The sequence below is a fragment of the Jaculus jaculus genome, chromosome 16, assembly GCF_020740685.1.
Source record: "Jaculus jaculus isolate mJacJac1 chromosome 16, mJacJac1.mat.Y.cur, whole genome shotgun sequence".
NCBI classification, from domain to species: Eukaryota; Metazoa; Chordata; class Mammalia; order Rodentia; family Dipodidae; genus Jaculus; species Jaculus jaculus.
Genome location: NC_059117.1, coordinates 36,705,697 through 36,712,759, shown reverse-complemented (window position 1 = coordinate 36,712,759; position 7,063 = coordinate 36,705,697). Strand labels below are relative to the sequence as shown.

The 7,063-nt window shown below is 44.7% G+C and overlaps 1 pseudogene; it reads left to right on the top strand.

The window, feature by feature from the left end:
• The first annotated feature begins 3,825 nt into the window (after positions 1-3,825).
• Positions 3,826-6,730, top strand: LOC101604325 (annotated as a pseudogene).
• The last annotated feature ends 333 nt before the right edge of the window (positions 6,731-7,063 follow it).

The following is a 7,063-nucleotide window of genomic DNA, read 5'->3' as shown; positions in this document are numbered from 1 at the left end:
AAATGGACCTGTGTTGACTCAAAGTGGCTCAGTGTCTGAAATCTGCCATTAGTCATGATTTCTCCAGGGGGACATAGCCAAATGTGCCCTTTATAAAACAAAATAAAATTCCTCAGCTAGAGAACACTTAAGGTAGTTGCTGAGTGATGCAGCTTATCTCCCAGTTATGCTGGGTGACTACGTGAGGATTCAGCAGAGGGCTAAGCAAGGAAATACTGAGAATTTCTGCTGCAATGGGGGAGACCTCCCAGCCCGCCAGTGCTGGTGCCCAGAGATCCGTGCGAGGGAGCTGGGAGGATCCTTTCCACAGTGTGAACATTTCGCAAGTCTTGTAGTGAATTACCGCACTAAACTCCTCAGCCTTGCACACCCACGGCCCCTCATTTCTGGCCTTTGGCTCCCAGCCTTCGAGGAAAACATCATTCCCCTAGCCATTCCCTCTCTGCTTGCCTTCTTCCTTTTACTTCCAGTTGACAACCCCCCACCCCTTTGACAGATCCAGGATGAATTATACTGTCAAGTACATCAGACGATGCGTCATCACAATTGGATTTCAGGGGAAAAAAATGTGTGTAAATAACATTTCCTGTGTTTCCACTGAGCTTATTAAAGCCCAGACTTAAAAAAAAAAATCTGATTTATTGATCCGTGTGTCTGCGTGTACGTGTTCGTGTGAGCATGACACACATGTGGAGACAGAGCACATTATTCAGGTCAGTCCTCGTCTGCCTCCCTCACTTGAGTCAGCGTGTCTCACTCTGGACTCTAGCTCTGCCCTTCTTTGCTGTGCTTCCAGTAAATTCTTCTGTCCTGACTGCCTATCTTGCCATCAGTGTCAGCATGTTGGGATTATAGAAGTCTGCCAAGGTTTCGTGCTTTTTATATGGGGTCTGGATATTGAACCTGAGTACTCTAGCCATATCCCCGGCCCCAAAGCCTAGATTTTTTTTTTAAGTGTGAAAACATGGCAGACAGTAAGTCTATAGGAACTTGCTGGCAGCATCTAATGAATCAAGAGACCATGGAAAGAGGGAATCTTGAGGCTGTTGGACTTGGGAGTTCAAAACAATTGGACTCAAATATTGGTTCTGTCCCTTAAAAGCTAAGCAACTTTGGACAAGTTGTTGGATCTTTCTCAGCTTCTGTTTTCTCATCTCTAAAATGGGAGTCATATCTCTGTTACACTTATACTAAATGAAGCAATAAGTAATCTAAACTGAGCCTCCTGGAACCTTGCTCAGAAGGGTGACTTACTGTGTGAGTTTCTCAGGCTATAGTAAGATGAAATCATGCCTGGTAAAAGGTACAAAATCAAGTGAAAATCCCCAGTCAGACGCTCTGTATCACGCTAGTAGGGCAGTTTCCTCCACCTTGAAACATTTCATCCTGGAGGAAAGTTCACTAAGGCTGGGGATACTGAGGAGGTCCACAAGTCTAGAAAAGCTGAAACTTATAAGTCTGCACGACCTCTCTCTACGGACAGATACAGAGTAAACAGAGAGAGGCTCTCGGAGCCCGAGCTGCCTGCCAGTCTTGAAGTGTGTTTCCCAGACGCAGTTTCCATGAGTTGTCACCTACGCTGGGGTGGGTTTGTCGGTGTTGCAGCGCTTTTGAGTCACCTATGGGACTCATGTAAGCCACCTCCCATCCCACTCTGTAAGTAACCCCATTAAATTCACTGGCTCACCCAAACGGGTTTCAGAGCAATTGTGCTTTTGTCCATGCCCTGTCTGAGGTGAATGGACATGAGTTCTCCTCAAGGAAGAAGTTTCACATGACACACACCTCTTGCTATCTTTATTTCTAGAAAGGTCTACTCGAGTGGTTGAAACCAACTACAAATCACCTTCTCTCTGAAGCCACATATGATCCATCTTCCCCTCTTATGAGTCATTCATTCAAAAATAGTAATTAAATGCCCCATTAGACAATGACAGTGAAATGGTGAGGAAAGAGTTATGAGCCTGCCCCCCAGGATTAATTACATATTTATAGATGTGCCTCCTCCTTTAGACACCAGAGGCAGGGCAAAGTGTCATTCATCTCAAGTTTGGCATGCAGGTGCCAAACAAAAACATTAAGTGCATGAAGGGAATGAGTGGTTGATTTCAAAACTTTATAAAAGTCATGTTTTTCTAAGAAGGACAAATCAGGTCTAGCTTAATGAGAATTTTTACTTTTAAAAGCTAGGCATGTTGGGTGTGGTGGTGCACGCCTTTAATCCTAGCACTTGGGAGGCAGAGGTAGGAGAATCACTGTGAGTTCAAGGCCACCCTAAGACTACATAGTGAATTGCCAGGTCAGCCTTGACTAGAGTGAAACCCTACCTTGGGAGTGGGCGGGGGAGGAAGCTAGGCACATTAACATGCTTACTATTCATACATCTACTGTCTTATGCTGTGGAGGCTGCCATAACAAAACACTACACACTGGATGGATTAGACTACAGGACTTTCTCACCACATTGAAGGCCAAGAAATCCCAAATCCAAGTGTTCTGCCCCCTTGGTTTACCAGTAGTGGGTTCTCTTACCAATTCAGACAGCACCATTCTCAATGTTTCTTCTTACTGTGGAGAGAGGATGATCTGTATCTCTCCTTTTTTTAAGGACACTAATTTCATCATTAGTAAGTACTAGTCCTCTGTCATCTCATCTGAATTTAATTATCTTCCAAAGATCCAGTATCCAAACACTATCACAATGGAAGCTAGGGCTTTATATGAGTTTGAGTGGACTCAAGCTGCCATTCCACAGCATAATCATTAATTACCCAATAAACAAACTAGAAACTTCTAGGGAAGTTTTTTACTTTTTTCTTCAATGATTACATTGCTTGAAATAAATCAGAAAAGAAAGTTCTGGGGTGTGTGTGTGTTGGAGGGGGGTTGATTCAGATACTCTGCATAAACTTAGGTATTCTGAAGGCTAAGTTTCCAGCTGACAGTGATTTAGGAATTAACACCTCCTAGAGGCAGCATATTGTTGGGGGTGGCCTTATGGGTGTTACAGCCACTGTCCTCTTGCCAGTGTTTGTCACACTCTCCTGCTGTTGTTGTACACCTGATGTTAGCCAGAAGGTGATGTCCACCCTCTGCTCATGCCATCATTTTCCCCTGCCATCATGGAGCTTCCCCTCAAGTCTGTAAACCAAAATAAACCTTTATTCCCAAAAGCTGTTCTTTGGTTGGGTGTTTTCTATCAGCAATGTAAACCTGATTCCAACAGTAAAGTTGGTGCAGAGAAGTTGGAATCATTGCTACTAGGAACCTGCCTGTGTGACTTTTGGCCCTTTGAAGCTGATTTTCAAGAGAAATGTGGACAGATTTGAAACTCTGGCCTGAGATACACCCTGCAGTGCTGTAGGTACATGTCCTGAGAACTTGTGCAGGGTTGTACTGCATAGAAATGGACTGGTGTGAGCAAAGGGATATGGCACAAGAAGAAATTACATTTTTGGGCTGAAACTTCTGCCCATTCTGATGCAATGGTTTGAGAGATTACAACCACTGAGATTGGGCTGGCTGACCTGCACTGGGAAAACAGGAAGAATGCAGACTCTTTGGAAAGGGTCTGAATGGTGAAGGAGTGTCCTGTTCTTCAAAGTTAGCTTTATTCCCCCTGGATTAACAAGTTAGAAGGCCATCTGCTATTATGGAGTATAACAAATGCAGGAAAGAGAGAGTCATTGAATTTGCAACATGGTTGTGTATTTTGGAAGTGGCCATGGGCAGTGTAAAGCCGGCTTGTTGGATTACCTGCATGGAGACCCCATGGAGTCATGAGGATAAACCATGGAGACCCAGTGGAGATGCTAGGACTATGGGATGACTGCCGAGGAGAGCTGCCAGCACCAGATGAAGTTTCTGGGACCGTGAGTAGCCTCTCTGGGGGAATGGAATTGGAACTCCAGAGACTTGTCGTTGGTTAGAATTATCAGACTTGGAGATTTGTCACTGATTAGAGTTGTTGGACTTGGACCTAGAGTTTTATGTCTGCCCAGGTTAAATCTTGTATTGGTTGACTATTTCTTTGCTATGCCCAATGTCATCTTTTGAAAGTGCAAATGTTTACTCTGTGCCATTATGGTTTTTTTTTGAGAGGGGTAGTATTATGGCTCAATTAAAAGATCTTGGACTATGGGAATGTCTGAATATCTGACTGATTAAAAACTATGGGGACTTTTAAAGTAGGATGAATGCATTGCATTTTACATCATGTATGGTTATCAGTTTATAGGGGCCAAGGGCAAAATATGGTGGTTTGATTGAGGTGTCCCCCATAAACGTAGGTATTCTGAATGCTAGATTCCCAGATGATTTGGGAATTAACACCTCCTGGAGTCAGTGTATTGTTGGGGGCGGGCTTATGAGTTATTATAGCCAGCTTCCTCTTGCCAGTGTTTGGCACACTCTCCCTTTACTGTTGCCCATCTGATGTTGGCCAGGAGGTGATGTCCACCCTCTGCTTATGCTGTCATTTTCCCCTGCCATCATGGAGTTTCCCTTCAATTCTGTAAGCTAAAATAAACCCTTTTTCTCCACAAACTGCTCTTGGTCAGGTGTTTTCTGCCAACAATGCAAACCTGAATGCAACGGGGTGGGGGGCAGGGAGGGAGAATGTTTCATGGAAAAAAAAAGTCAGAGACAGGAATGGTAGATCCTAACACTAACTCTGCAACAAACAATGTTGAGCTTTTGGTTTACTTCCCTTCCTTATTTCAAAAGGGGAGGCACTGGTCAGAATAACCCTTGGGCTCCTCTCCATTTCTACCACACCAGTATTCCTCATGCTCATAAACTACTGCTGGCATTGTGTGTGTGTGTGTGTGTGTGCGTGCGTGTGTGCGCGTGTGTGTGTTTTAATTTGAGGGTCCATATTGTCACCTTTCCTCAACTGCCCTGATACAGACTGATCAGAATCATGCAAACAGAATTCATAGTTGTCACTCACAGCTGCCCCATTCCCAGAGTGAAGCAATTGTCCTCCCTCTGTTGCCCCCTCTGCCACCGCTTCTGTCCTTTCCAACTTGTGTGGGCAGCTCTCTGATGAAAGCTCACAGAATGCAAGCAATCTGCACTCACCTTACTTAATGAAAAGATGAAGACAGAAACCAAATTCAAGCTCTTTTAGAGGGCACCGTGAGCTTGGAAAAAATGCTTCACATACACCAGAGAAGCTCCCAGAGCCTACAGACATGTATATTTGAGACTACTATGGGGCAGGAAGGTGAGCCTCGAAACTAAATAATGTATTTCTCACTTTTAAAAAAGACCAAGGCCAGTGCAGTGCCACTGTTAATATGCTGTGTGTTTTCTACTTCGAATTCTGCAACTGTGTGATTGTAGTCAAGATGATGTGCCTACAGAACCCTCAAAGAACACAGCCCCTGGTTGTATTAAATGTGATGTTGCCAGTTCAGATTTCTTCCCTGTGTTTCTTGCAGATAGCTTTGATCTCAACTGGGGTTTGAATAGAGGTAGACTAGTAATAAAATGTTTAAAAAAAAAAGACTCCTCTCTTCCCCTGCTGTTTTCTATTAGCAGTGCATTGTGTTTTATTATTTTCCAATGTTTACTTAAAAGGGCTCATAAATGTTCACTGGGGAACTACACTAGCAAGAATGGTGACCACAAAATAACAAATTGTTGAAGATTAGGCACGTGAACAGAAAAAGTACACCGAAGCCTGTTCAGGTGCATGCACGCAGCCCAGCCCCCATCCTCTGCGTATACCGGGAACTATATAAAGAAAACTTTATTCTCTTTTGCTCTTACCTCTACTTGTTTCCTTCTTGCTGGCAAATGGTAAACCTGCACTTATAAGTGGAAACTGTGGAGTCAATGTTCTTTACCACCTGGCTGACCCACGGCCAGAGTCTCCACATTCCTGGCCTTCTACAATTCTCTCTCCACAAAAAAAGGGCAGTTTTTAGTTATTTATTTACTTATTTGAGAGGGAAAGATGCAGAGAGTGAAAGAGAATAGACTACCAAGGACTTCAGCTGCTGCAAATGAACTCCAGATATGTGTGCCACCTTGTGTATCTGGTTTACATGGGTCCTGGGGAATCAAACCTTGGTCCTTTGGCTTTGCAGGCAAGCACCTTAACCACTAAGCCATTTCTCCAGATCGAAAGGTAGTTTTAATTCCAGCTTACAGGCAAGAAAACTGAGAGGTTAAACAACTTCTCTAAGTTCACTCAGTAGGGTTATGACAGACACTCAGTTCTAACCTCACAGCTGTTTCTTATTTTAAAAATTTATTTATTTGGCCTTCCTCAGAGGCTGCCAAGGTGCTCGGTTCTTCCGAGGAAGCTAAGGCTTCCTTGGGGTGAGACCCTCACTTCACCCGGTGGCCAGCACCACGTCAGGCAGTCCGCACCTTGGCCTCCATCCCTGAGCTCGCCTGCATCTACTCGGCCCTCGTCCTGCATGACAGTGAAGTGACCGTCTCGGGGGATAAGATCAATGCCCTCGTTAAAGCAACTGGTGTGAGCATTGAACCTTTCTGGCCTAGCTTGTTTGCAAAGGCCCCGGCCAATGTCAACATTGGAAGCCTCATCTGCAACGTAGAGACTGGTGGCCCGCTCCCACAGCTGGTACTGCGCCCACAGGAGGCCCTGCCCCTGCTGCCGCTGCTGCTGCCCCAGCTGAGGAGAAGAAAGTGGAAGCAAAGAAAGAAAGAGTTTGAGGAGTCTGATGATGACGTGGGCTTTGGTCTTTTTGACTAAACCTCTAGTGTGTTGAAGTTTGTTGTTGATCAAAAAATGTATATATTTATTTGCAAGGATAGAGAGAAGAGGAACAGATAGAATGGGCACACCAAGGCCTCCATCCACTGCAAACTAACTCCAGGTGAACGCACCACTTTGAGTAGCCGTCTTTACGTGAATACTGGGGAATCAAACCTGGGTCATTGGGCTTTGCAGGCAAGCACCTTAACCAGTGAGACATCTCTCCAGCCCCAGTTGTTTCTCCTTCTAAACGTGGAGCACTGGTGACAGCACAGACACTGAGAGGTGAGGAAACATCCCTTGCTAGATTCTGATTTCTGTAACCCCCAA